This window comes from Centruroides vittatus, unplaced genomic scaffold (assembly GCF_030686945.1).
Source record: "Centruroides vittatus isolate TY-2023 unplaced genomic scaffold, ASM3068694v2 contig_7, whole genome shotgun sequence".
Lineage (NCBI taxonomy): Eukaryota > Metazoa > Arthropoda > Arachnida > Scorpiones > Buthidae > Centruroides > Centruroides vittatus.
Window position 1 is genome coordinate 1,808,851 of NW_027122442.1, and position 14,260 is coordinate 1,823,110.

The window sequence follows — 14,260 nt, forward strand, 5'->3', positions numbered from 1 at the left end:
ACCAAAAGATACAGGGTGGTTATAATTAAAGTTGCCCTACTCAGACCAGTATAGAGCCGATTCTCGTTGACGTATTTTGATGAAACTTGGTATAAATATTATATGGATCATGGGGAAAAAGAAAATGCAAAAAAAGTTTTAGTTTAAATTTCTACCATTAGATAAAGAAAAATTACGTATGAAGAACAAGAACCGCAAAATGGAAACACGCAAAAGGTTTTTATTCGCAACATTTGTTCAATGTGCAATCCATTTGCATCAATTACATGTTCAAAACGCCTTACAGCATTGTAAAGAAGCGTTTACTTTATCGCTTTAAAGTCGGTGTTGGGTGACCGCAAAAACTATCAATCAGTATCACTCCGTCTCCCTTTCATGTGCTCTACGACCGGGAATGTGACAATTAGATTTCACAGCACCCAATTTCTCCGCTTCCCCTACTTCGCGCAAAGGAATATATCACCCGTTTATACAGACGTTGAACCGTCCTTCTCCCGTATCGTCGGGGGGGGGTGAGGTTTCGGCCTCACATAACTATATCGAAATTCCGGTCTGGACCGGAAGTTACGTGATTTTTAAAATTAAAATATGATTAAAAATTGCAGCCTGGCACGATATTATAGGCTACGTTCGATTCTTCTTTTTAATTAATCTCAATTTATTCTATTGTTTGTGTAACGTCAGCTGTGTTTGAATAAAGTATCTACGTCTGAATTCTGAATCGTCATTTTTTCCGTGACAATAACTCATAAATATACAGATACAGTCATTGGCGTAGTCAGGGTTTTGTTATGGGGATCCTAGTAGAGCAGTGTTTCCCAAAGTGTGGTACGCGTACCCCCAGGGGTACGGGAAAAGTTTAGTGGGGGTACACGCTGCACCGTGCTTCGGCTGTTCCTGGTGCAACAAGCAGTTTACTTTTTTTCGATTACGAACATAGAAAAATAATAAAAAACTTCGTTACTTCTTAGCGGTTTCGCCGGGTGCTGTGATTCTGTGTATTCCTCCACCTTATGGCCAAGACAACAGTGTCACACAAAAACCTCCAGTATCTACACATTGAATTGTTACAATGTGCGCGTGTGTATTTTTAGCTTTTGTGCGATTTTTCTAACAGGAAAGGTTTGTTATGTGCTTTAGTATTAATAAAAAAGCTAAAATTGCCGAATAAACCAATTTTTCTGTAGCTAGTTACTACAACTAACAATTCTTAGCAGAGACTTACTTTGACAGTGCTTCTAGAAAGACGAAAATGAGACCTAAAGTCCATATCGCTATATCTAGGAACAATATTTTCCACATAGTCTTCTATTTTGGCTTTTTCGATTTTTCAATTGCAGCAGCATATAGAAATGGAATATCCTTGTTATCTTTGGTTTTTGATTTAAAGTATATGCAATTTTTTTGACGAGGGGTACTCAGCATTAAGAAAATTATACAAAGAGTACACAGATGTCAAAAGTTTGGGAAACACTGTAGTAGAGGCTGTAATTTTCTGGGAGGGGCACCAGGTTAACTGGGGGAGCGTGCCCACCCATGTCCCTTCCTGGCTGCGCCCATGGATACAGTAAAGTAAGTAAGGCTATGTCTATCGTTTCCTTTTTAAATTCAGTATTCAAATTTGTGTATAACACGCGACATATCTTTCATCTTCGTTCCCTGACCGTATCAAATTCCAGAAATTGTACAGAATCTAATATCAAATTTAGGATTAATCCATCATAATTTGAAATTTATGTACTTTTACATTCGAGTGTTTATAGAGACATTTAAAAACGCTTTAATAAAAAATACTGTCATTATTAATTAATACCAACTTATTGTTATAAAAATTCACGCTATAATTTAAGCATTTTCGGTTAATGTTTTTAACGTGGCATTGCAAATGCCATTGTTTGCATCCCGTGTAGTTTTCGTTTTAGCATTAATTAAGCTGTATGGGTCGTTTGTGTGTATTGGTCTGTTCGACTTCCAAGAAAAGCTGTAACTTACAACAAAACTTTTCCACGTTTGAAACTATTAACTAATCACGTAATATTTTTATTTTTTAACTGAACTATCTTCAGTACACTATTATAAGGTAAAAATTTACTTTAAACACACATCACATATTTTTTTTCTTAATATTTTTCAAACGTTATTAATTACCCACAACTTTTTGGAGGTAACCTACATAAAAAGTATATAAACAAAACTCTTGGGACTACTTAACGACTCCACACGGTTCGAACCGCCATTGTTTAATGATAATATACATTATCCGTTATGCAATCTTGATATATTTATGATTAAATGGTTGAATATATAGTGTATTTATTATAAAGTAGAGAGAAAAAAATTTTATTGAAAATTATTAAAGTTAGCATTTTAAAATTGTTACTAACTTCCTCCTTTCAAAATATCACATTAATACAAGTGTAATATTTGCATATTTTTAAAATATGTGAGAGTAAATATAACATTAAATACACAATAGGAGCTCACAATAGAATTAATTTTGTAAATCAAATGTTTTTATTAATAAACAATTTTATCATTTTATTTTCAGTAATAATATTTTATTATTAGTTAACTATAAGTATCGTTTAATAACTATGGATTTCTCAGACTAGTCGACGTAATAAATAAATGAATTTTTAATAAATTAATTTAAGAAAACAATTATAGTATGATTCGAGGTTTAAACAGCAATCTTAACCAGAGCCGGTCCTGGTAGATGTGCGGTGCATGCATGCACACAGGCGGCCAAATCCTAAGGGTGCCAATAGTAGTCAATGTCAAATGCCTCTTTTGTCTAATCACTAGTATACCTCGAAGGTTGTTATAAATTTTAAACATTTCTCACCATAGATGTACGAATCTAAATATGTTAAACTTAATACAGGGCCGCCCCTAGCTTTTGCGGGACCCAAAGCAAAAGAAACTGACGAATGTGTAAATGATCCAGTTACAGAAATAATTTCTGTAGAAGTTTCTTTCTGGATCATTTCCACATTCATCTGCTCTTGCTCCTTCATAATCAAATAAACGTTTACGTTTTCTTATTATTACGGTTTTTAATTTGCCCCACCGGTGGGCGAGTGGACTCCGTCTCCGCTCATACTGGCGGTGACCAGACCCTAAACACCGGAGTTCGATCGGGGGTTCGCGCCTCACTCGGACGAGCTGGCAGCGGGAGTTTTTCCGGGTTTTCCTCCTTGCCAATGACGCCTGAAAAGGGGCCAGCTTTCCCTCAAGTTCTCCCGGAAGGCATTCCTATCCCCCCTTTCTCGCGGTGGCCGACTTTGGTTGCAGCAGTGACCTCTAATCTGTCTTCCCGGATTGGCTGTCTTCTATAAGGCCGACTCTTCGGTCGCTGAGCGATCGTCTTTCTGTTCTTCCGGAGTACAAGCGAATAGCAATAAACTCCTCTATCAACCAAAGGCAAAGGCAAAGGTTTTTAATTTGTTTGAAATATTACTGTATTGACTGTCAATAATAATTCATACCAAATAACTGTAGATAAAAGAAATTCAAAATTAATTGCATGCTCAAGTAAGGAATCTGTTTCACTTTTCACACTAGAATCCTCTGTCGCGTCATTTAATTCGAACAATGAGTCAATTGTTCAATACGACTTTTATCGTAGTACAGTCTAACTGTACTGCATAATATTTACTTTTTTTTATTATTTAATTTTAACTTTGTTTGCCAGCAGATTAATTATCTCATTTTGAATTTTCTAACCTAATTAATGATCGTTTGTTTCTTTATCTTTGATACGTCTTATATGTTCTGCCATTCTTGCATCGAATTTTGAAATTAATTCAATTAAACCTAAAAATTTACCATTATTTTTTGTAAAAATTGTCTGATTCGTTCCACGAAGTGCATCGTTGTTTTTAGCTAAATATTGTATACAAAATATAATCCTTCTAAGAACTTCACGCCAATGTTCTGCATCTGAATTTAATTGTCTTTGATGAAAATCGTCAATTGTTTTGTTCTTTTTGCAACCTGTTTTTTTAGCTCTATATAATCTTTAAGTGATTTTCTGTGTGGCAACGATAATTCATGTTCATTTAAGCGAGTTCCAAGGTGCTTCCAGTCAGAAACACCTTCATTTACTAATGCTAAAGATGATCTTGACAATTGGTTAGGACATAAATAACAGTAAAAACAAAATACCTTATCTTTTACTTTTGAATAGAGAAGCCAGTTCCTGCAATATTTTTCTATCCATTTAAATGTACTTTTGTATAATAACATACGTTAAATTTTCTACCTAGTTCATCTATGGGAAAATCGTAACTTGTTACTTAAACAATGTTTTTATTAATTAATAATAATCTGATTTTCTCAGAAGGGTCACCAACCTCAAGGTCCTAGAATATAATCTAGGACCTTGCACCAACCTGACTTGGCGCCTAGTGTTGTTGGTAGGTTACACACTACCAACTTACAATTTATATTATAAAAACTATTTTTTTCTTTATTATTATTTTGATTATTTTTAAGGTAATTATTGTTTTTATAAAAAAAACTACTAATAGAACACTAATAAAAACAAATATATTTGAATTTATATATTAAACAGTTATTCTTTCTGTAGATCATAAAATCAATTAGTAGCGAAGTTGTATTTATACTTTAAAATTAAGTTTTACGTTGAAATACAAGTTGTTGACATTTTAATTATAAAACATTATTATGCTGCACCCTCTTAAGCGCGGGACACGGGGCGGTTGCCCCAGTTGCCCAGCCCTAGGGACGGCGTCTGTCATTTGTTTCTAACTAATTCGTTGTAGGGCCAGGTGTCCAGGGGAATTTCCAAAATTACAACTTTTAAGTCGAAATCAGTCCCCAGTGTACTCTTAGTGTTCAGTTAAGTTTTTAGTAAAATTCCGACTCTTTCACAGGGTTTCATTTATGTTCCTAATTCCCTAATCTCTTAGCCTAATTATTTAACTACTTAAGTAGAAATACGTTGAAACTGGTTACTTTGTACTTGAATATTTGTAGTCTTGGGAAAGAAGTGGAAAGACAAATTTTTACGACCACGGATACATAAATCGTAAATTTACCTAAGAAGTCGTATGGGATTAGAACTTTTGCTGATAAAGAATAAACAACAGGTACTGTTTTCATTTTGTGTTTGTGCTAATTTATTTTAATTTAGTGTAAATGAACCCCCGATAACCACATTTTAGTCAGGTTTGGATCATTATAAGACTCTTCATAAATGACGTCCACACTGGAGGGAGGAAGTTATGACAAATCGGACAATGTCTGACAAGGGATTGAATTTCAATGGGGTAATTGTTTATAAGCCATACACCAACGTTTTCTCTCTTAATTTTATTTACAATAGAGACGTACAGTACAGTACATGCTAGCAGTGGCGTAGCTAGCATGGGTGACACCCGGTGCGGATATCGTAGTGTCACCCTTTTTAACTCTTTTATAAAACACTGTTGAATTGTAATATCTTCGCACTTGAACAACTTGAACGCTATATTGAATATGCGATGTCGCGACGTATGAGTTTAGATTTATAGAATAAATCATAGTAAGATTTTCAGCTGGTGCGAGCTCTCGTGGCCTCTCCTCATAGCGAAGAAACTGTCATGGGAGGCGAGTCGTAGACCTTTTTTTTTCTTTTTTAGGTACAGGCCTACTGGGTGTCACCGGGGCGGGCCGCCCCTACCGCCCCCTAGCTACGCCCCGGGGGGCACTTATAGGGGGCGGCAAAATTTCACAATAAATAATATCTTGTAAAAATACCTAAATAAGGGGGCGGCGAAATTTTCCTCCGCCCCGGGCGTCTGACACCCACGCTACGCCACTGCATGCTAGACATGTCCAAAACACAGAATTGAGGGGCCAATCATTTAAAAACTCTATAAACAAAAAACCATAGGACTACTTCACCGTTCCGGCAGTCATTGCTTGTTTTTTTACAAACCAACAAAATATACTTTAAATACTACACAAAATAAAAAGTAGTTAATATGTTTATGTTAATTCTTTTCTATTACTGACATTTTAAACTTTAAAGAAAAATCTTAAAATTGACAGCACAACTTGTTCATATAAAGCTGGACAATCGGGAAGCTTTTTCGCCAATTCTTAACAGTCGAATCCCCTCTTTCAATCGGTTATTTATGAGCTTATCCGAATTCTAATTTCCGAATAATTGTGTTTTTCATGTGGAAATAGATGAAAATTTATATTCGCCTCCCGTATGGTTTTTTGTTTATAGAGTTTTTTAAGGAGATTCAAAAAGAGACGAACAAAAGTTTATATGAAAAACACAAATATTCGTATACTATGATACGCTTCTTGTCTAGTCCTCTTAATTAATGACTTGTAAGCGCTAAGATTGGCCTTACTTTACCACTAGTTATTACACCAACACAGGACTCAGATTAGACTTCGAAAAACACTATTTTATTTTCACAATGCATTTCGAACCTGGAGTTCCTCAGCTTTTTTTGCACAAAATTAAAAGAAGGTTAACAATTTTAAAGTACCGTAATTGACACCAATGAAAAAAGGCTGTAGACTTACATTTAACATGTCGATTCGATGTTTAGAACATTAAAAGATCAAATACGCCATAAAACAAAAAACTTATACATAAAAAAAAGGGTAGTGCTGATACAATACAACAGAATAATAAACTAAGGTACTGGTAAAACAGTAAAGTAGTAAAAATATACATTGTTAAAACAAAATAATAGGCAGATTCACTGTAAAACGAATAAAGTAACGAGATGATTCGAAGTACATTCCAGAATAGCCGTCACCCTTTCCCTTATCCATTTTCAAACTTCCCCTCCTCCCACGTCCCCTCTGGTCAAGTATGTATACCACGTGATAAGAAAATAACAAGAAAACAAACGTACAGTATGTAACAATAAGACTAACATATGGGATTTTGGTCCCATATGTTAGCCTTACTGTTACGTACTGTACGTTTGTTTTCTTGTTATTTTCTTATCACGTGGTACCCATATGTTAGCCTTGTTACGTACTGTACGTTTGTTTTCTTGTTATTTTCTTATCACGTGGTACCCATATGTTAGCCTTGTTACGTACTGTACGTTTGTTTTCTTGTTATTTTCTTATCACGTGGTACCCATATGTTAGCCTTACTGTTACGTACTGTACGTTTGTTTTCTTGTTATTTTCTTATCACGTGGTACCCATATTCGAAATGCATTGTGAAAATAAAATAGTGTTTTTCGAAGTCTAATCTGAGTCCTGTGGTGGTGTAATAAGTCTAGCAATAAAGTAAGGCCAATCTTAGTGTTCACAATTCACAAATATTTGTTATTTCCGTCTCTAATTAATAAAAATCGACCAAAACACCATTTTAAACTGCGTTTTTATTCAACTAATATATTTATAAATATGTAGCCCAAATGATATTTTTTACGCCAAACTAAAATAAGGATAGCCAAATTTGGAGCAAAGTAGCCAAATCTTGCAACGCTGGAAGGAATACTAACTAAAGCTGGTGTTGTGAGTCAAAGGATTATATACCCAAATTCGGGGAAAGGAGAGAAAGGACAAAAGATAAGAAGTGAGGAAGGTTGGAAAATTAAGGGTCAATATGTGCATAACAGAAGGTCTATTTAATCTTTCTCACTACTTTTTATCTTTTGGCCTTTCTCTCATTTCCCCGAATTTGGATAATATATAATCCAAATTCTATAATCATTTGACTCAGAACTCCAGCTTTATTTCTTCCTCATTCACATATTTCCTTTCCACTCAAAAATAAAATATGTATACTTGGTGAAACTTCTTTTTTGAGTTTATGCCGTTGAAATAAATAAATAAATATAAGAAAAATAATAATAAAAATTTGTCGGTTTCGTTTACACGTTTATTGGGCCGCATTGGAACTTTCCTTGGGCCACTCCTGATTTAAACGATGGAAATAATTTAAACGGCTACGTAAAAATGTTAAAGTAAGCTATAATAACTTTTCTAAGTATTATCTCGGTAATTTTTAAATTGTGATCACTCTGACCTACTTTAACACGTGCAGAGAAAGTGGCTTTGCTGGTCAACACGTGTCTAGCCATTTCCGATTGTGATTTGATCAATGAAAAGCTCTGGCGGATTAATACGACAAAATCTTCGTTTACAGTAGGTGCCAAGTTACGATAAATAGACTATAGTAAACTCCTATCGGTTGGGTTAAGTTATAAATCTATTCGCGATTCACATAATGGGGCGGGGACAGCCCCATTATGTGAATATCTCTAGCACACAGATGGTTAAGGAAGGACAGACGGACGACAATGTGAATTTATAGGTCTACAATTTTTTCAAATTGCAACCCAATAACAATATATATATAAGATATGAGACCAATCCCATATAAAGACTTTTCTGTTTGAAATAAAATATTTTATTTAAAAAACAGATGTAGTATGTGTTAGCGTACACGAATACAAAGTCCAGCAAAGGGTATCAATTTGCTCAATATAAATACCAAACTACATTACTAATACGATATTTTAAATATATATAAATCTTAACTTTGTAGTAAAATTTTGATTATCCGGGGTTATATACTCAGATAAATACAGACTGTTTCCTTTTAACAGTTAAAAGTATTTTTAATAAATTTTTATATTTTAGTACAGCTTAATATCTGCATTAATATGTATTAATGTGATAATATTACATTAGTAATAAAAAAGACAGTAAAATTTCGCTCATTCTTTCGCAATATTTTATTGTGGTTCCTGAAATTAATTAAATAAAGCTGAAAATCAGCGAAAGAAGTTTCACACCCTCTGCTTCGAGGGCTTTGTAAAGGTCATCTCTTAACAGAGTAAGGTCAAAAGTCACACGGCCTTGTAAATTACCCCATCTGCGTTGTTTATTTGTAAACAGCAGGGAGAACAAAGGGAGCGACGCTCCGTTTATTGGCCTCATGGGTGGTCAGGAGAAAGACCTGCCATATGCTAAATTATTAGAGAAAAAACATAAGAAAATGTATACAAAAGCGGACGCGATTGCGAGCTTTACTCGGCGGAGGACCGCCAACGTCTTGGAAAGCTTCGGATGAAAGGAAGGATTGTGATTGATCGGAAGTTTCCGCCAAATAAGTCATTAAATAACGGGACGACGGAGAGAGGAAGAGAGCAGGGCAAGAAACTGGACGTGGGAGCCTCTAACACTTGGACAACCCGCAGAGCTTAGAGAGTATCTCTCCTCAGAGAATCCTCTGGGACGGGTAGTGTAGAGACGAGAACGGACCACGCAGTTGAGCCGACTCCATGAGGCGACTAGGCCTCTCCAGAATTTAGTAATCCCGGAAGAGGACAACCTGTTGTTTAATGTACCTCGTGTCATCATCCTGCACATACTATAATTCTAACTTGTGTAATCTGCATCCTGAATTTGTAAATAAACTGTAAAAATAGTGTATAATTTGAATGTGGAGGCGTGCTTTTCTACGAACAACATAAGAACATTTCTCGAGTCGGATATTCGTAAGGATCATCGCTGACGCTGTAGTCAACTATAACAGCTTGGTAGATCTTTACTGGCTTCATCTACTTCTCCATAAATTTCGTGACCATTCATCGATTCCTTGTGCCACTGTTTCGATATTTTCTTCCTTTCTTTCGTGACGGATAAAAGCTTCGACATGATTTAAATTAAGCTACGTATATAGTTTATATATATATATACTTACAGAGCAGACATTACTTAAACATTCATAAAATTTTCTATACAGGTCCTATAATAATTTCAAATTTTTATACCAGATGAATCTTTGAAAATATTTCTAAATAGCGTGTAGATAAATATATTAAACACGTACCAGTATATTTTCATTCAAATAAGAATATTTCCGTCAAATTGTTTATTATATGAATGCAATATCGTTAATAATCGACCAAAACGAAACCGAAACCGAAACTTGATCTATGGAGGCAAATTGCTTCTGTAGTATGTGTGTACGTATTCTACGTAACAGTAAAGTCAGTTTACTACAGAAGTTTTACTTTCAGTTTACTTTAATTTGCAACATTTTATATGTGAAAATTATATATAAATTTATTATTATAGTTCGTAACACGGTGTACAACGTTGGATAAGTAGCGGATGTCCGGAATAGCTTTGTCCTCACCAATGATCGATCAAAATGATAAGGTATGTACTGTAAGTCGAACTAATCGATTTTTTTTAAACTTGAAATTAATTTTAATTTAAAAAATTTGAAAATTAAGTTTTATAAATATGTTTGGGTGAATATATACGGTATATAGAAAACACGTCGAATTAAAATAAGTTAGATCACGTGCATCCTTGTTTATTAATTCTTAAATTGCTCGTATTTAACCCAGGAAGGCACTCCCTGGCGTTGGACTAGTTTATTGACCATTGGCAGAGGTAAAGGTGCATCATGTGACTGGTCAGCATAGTTTAAGTAACTTGGAAACGCCTTCTCTCGGAAACGCCAGCAGTTACGTCAATTTCGGCAGCGAGGGGCTGGCTTGTATACGCCCATAGTGAACATGTCCTCTTGATAAAGGCAGAAACAACTTTATAGTTAATAAACCTAACATTTTAGGAACAGAACAGCTAGCAGAATATATAATTTTAAAAAACCAAGCAATCAATTTTTAATTGAGCATTTAAATATCACTTAATTTTCAATTTGGTTCCAATTCATTGCACTAGCTTTTGTCTACCAGCTTAAAAGGGGTGTCTAAACGCCAAATACGGCAGGAATGACGCTGAAGTAGAGTCTCCAAACGGCAAAACTAGGTCAGTTTTTCTCGACAATAATTAAAATGTCACTTCCGAATCGGATCAATTTATTTTTGAGGTCAATGCTCTGACTTTGCGAGTGTCAGTGTTAGGATTCTGTAGAATCCAAAGTTAAGGCCTGTTTCTCACATATATTTCAGCCTAATTTTAGTTACAGCTTAAACAATTAAGAAATAAAAATTCATTCATTCATACCATTAATTCATCAATATAAAGCATTTAGGTCTAGGTCAAGAATCCTCAGTAGAAAAAGTAGATAATTATATATTGTATTTAAATTTGATAGTGATACATTTTTATTACGACTTTACTCAAAATTAAACTATATTCTAATGAAAAAAGCAAGAAAATATTTTAAAAGTTCATTCAAAATTAAAATTTTATCATCCAAGTAATGCTGGCATACGTTTAAAAGATGTGCGCGCATGAAATATGTAACTTAAACAAACAATGATTTTGCAAACTAAAACTGTTTATTTGAGAAAGTTATCTACTTATCTACTGATGGCTCCGGTATATAAACTAAGCTGGTTTAGTTATCAAGCACAGTACAACAATTTATTTCCCGAGATAAACGTAGGAGGCTCCAAAATCAGATTTCGCACAGGGTCCCAAAGTTCATTAGGCCGGCCGGCCCTGCCAAAAACAAAAAACCGAAATAGTGGGAGGAGCGTCTCTGGTCTTATTTACCTACAGTTAAGCGATTGCCAAAATTTCGCTCTTCTCATCAAAATTCAAATACAGTAATTAAGAAATTTATTTTTTTATTCAGATAATTAGTAAAAATCAACATTTGCACGACCGCACACGATACACATTGGCTGCGTTCGGCAGTAACTGAGCAAAGGTATTTCAATCTGTAGCTGTTACGGTAGTTACATTGCTGAATGACGAGTGACGTATGCGTTGGAACAGGAAGCAGCCATCATTGGTCAGTTTAAGCTAGCGAAGGTAGCGTAAATGAAATAAATACTCTACTAAATATGACGTCAAAACACCAAACATGTTCCGAAACAGCGCTGCTATAGAGGACGTTCAGCAGAAATATATTCAACAGTTCAGGAACTGTCGAGTTTGCGAAAAGCAGCCATTCACACAGTCTCCGACAGACAGTATTGACAATAAATCGCCAATTGGGATACTATTTTTATAAATTGAATATTAAAACCTTTGCGTTATAACTAGTATACAATAATATTCATCTTTGAATTACAATTTATGCAATGAATATTGACATTTTTCAAACAGTTTAAAAATTCGGACAGCATATCAAAAAGCGGGATTGTCCCGCCTAATTACAGACATCCGGTCATTTTATCAGTGTAGGATTTAGGTAACAGCACTTTGCCTACATGCATCTCTACATAAGTAACACTCTGATAATTAGGATGGAATATTCTATATATATAGTAAATGTTGAAGGAGAATTCTTCGAAATAATTTACTTATAAATAAAAACGGGCTAATCCGGGACAGAGTCAAAAACTGGGACTGTCCCGGTTAATCCGGGACATCTGATCACTTTATTTTAAACTATAATCTACAACCACGGCGCACTTGTCCCGTATTATACTATATCACATGCAGGCGCACAGTGCACACTGCGCATGTCTATCCATTAAGATCGAACGGTGATTGAAATTAATAAATAATTATACAGATATAAGATTAGTTATTGTCCTTATTTTCGTCTTACTTGTTAGAATAGCACGAAAAATTACACATTCGGCATTAAAAAACAAAAAAAAATAATATATGAAATAAGAGACATTGAAAAGCTAGCAAATGTCTATGAAATTTAATCGCGTAATTATAGGAATATTCGATAAATCGTTTAAAATTATACTTTATTAATACACGTGTTATAGCAAACATCAATTAAATATTATTTATAATTAAATTGTAAACGAAAATTAAAAATTAATTTATTAAATTACGTACGAATAAAGAAATGTATTGAAAGAGACGCCTAATTTAAATATATGTATTGTACCGTTCGTTCAAACGGTCGAAAATTTATTAAAATTAACAAATTTAAAAGTATAAAAGTCATTTTAATAAGGATAATATTAATATTAAATTTATTTTATTAATAATATATAATTATTAACATTTAAAATATTTCACGAACCAATAATAATAGACAATAAATTTGACGCGAGACTATTATTCGAATAAGTCATTTCAACTTTTGTCTTCTGTATTTCGAAAATGGCGACTTCTGGACGCTACGGCAACGTTATAAAAGTAATTTAATTTTATTAACAATAAAGAATAGTCTTAACTTTTTATATTTTAGTAAGTAATTGTATTTAAAATACGTATTAGATATTTCAAATTCGCTCGGCTTCAAAATTGGCGCCATGTCGAATTGATAAATCCAACATGACGCCAATTTGTAAGTAAAGGTTTATGCATGTACCGGTAATTGGTAAATTACCGGTACATTATATTATATAAATTCAATTTTTTAAATTTAATTTTATTATAATTTCATTGCATGCTTTGTGTTCGTAATGAATTGATATTTAAGTGTTAATTTGTGTATTATTTGCAGGAATGCATTTGTCAAAGGCCCAAGGGTGTTATCTTTTGCACTTCGTGCGGAATGCTGGATAAAGGAAGGATTAGAACGTCATGCGAAATTCATCCGAGGATGACTTATTTGATGGATTGGGATAACTTCTGCCCGAATTGCAGAGGACAAATGACACTCGTTGAATACCAATCGAATGGAAGAGAGCCCAACATCAATACCAAGATATAAATTGTATTATTATTATCTTTTTTTTAATTATAATTTCGTTCTAATATAGTTTATCTAAATATTACCTGTCAGTAAAAACTAATAAATGTTTTTTTGCTTTACTGTTTAATATTTTAATGATTTTATAAATCTTGGAAATAATTGGTGGTGTTTCTAATCCGTGATTTTTAAAATTTGCATTGATTTAATTGGGTTTGGTTTGGTTTTGATTTTGATTTAAAAGAAGAAAAACTGAATTGCGTATATTTCAGTTTGTTTGTTTTTTTTACGATATAAAAACAATGATTTCAAAGTATCAAATCTGTTTTCTAGTCGTATTTCAGAATTATTGATTTTTCGAAAAAATTAAATGTCTAAATGACTTACTGTAATTCGTTTTCTACTGAAAATAAATATAGCATTGCAAAAGGGCCAAGCTAGAAAGGCACACATTAGCCTATACATACATTTTTTGAATAAAAGCTATAGTTTTTCAACGTGTTTTTAACAACTCTCAATACAGAGATTTATCGAACTCCTGAAAGTTTTGCAATACAAGAAAACCATCCGTGATGAATTAGTGTTTATTTTTTTAATAATAAACTTCATATGACGATGAAAATTTTTTAAGCATAATCTCTAATCTAAATGACAGACCCCCTTCTAATAGTAACAATGGAACTTTCTAGAGAAGCACGTTGTGCAGTGATTTACTATGATTTTTGTGAC

The 14,260-nt window shown here is 33.7% G+C and overlaps 1 protein-coding gene across 1 annotated transcript in view; it reads left to right on the plus strand.

Annotated features, from left to right (window-relative positions):
- LOC136980461 (uncharacterized) overlaps window positions 1-13,611 on the plus strand; it is a 55,689-nt gene extending 42,078 nt beyond the window's left edge. The window contains exons 3-4 of the transcript XR_010881562.1: window positions 10,081-10,164; window positions 13,343-13,611. The gene's annotated coding sequence lies outside the window, so the exon portion shown is untranslated. The remainder of the gene's footprint in view (window positions 1-10,080; window positions 10,165-13,342) is intronic.
- Window positions 13,612-14,260: the final 649 nt, after the last annotated feature.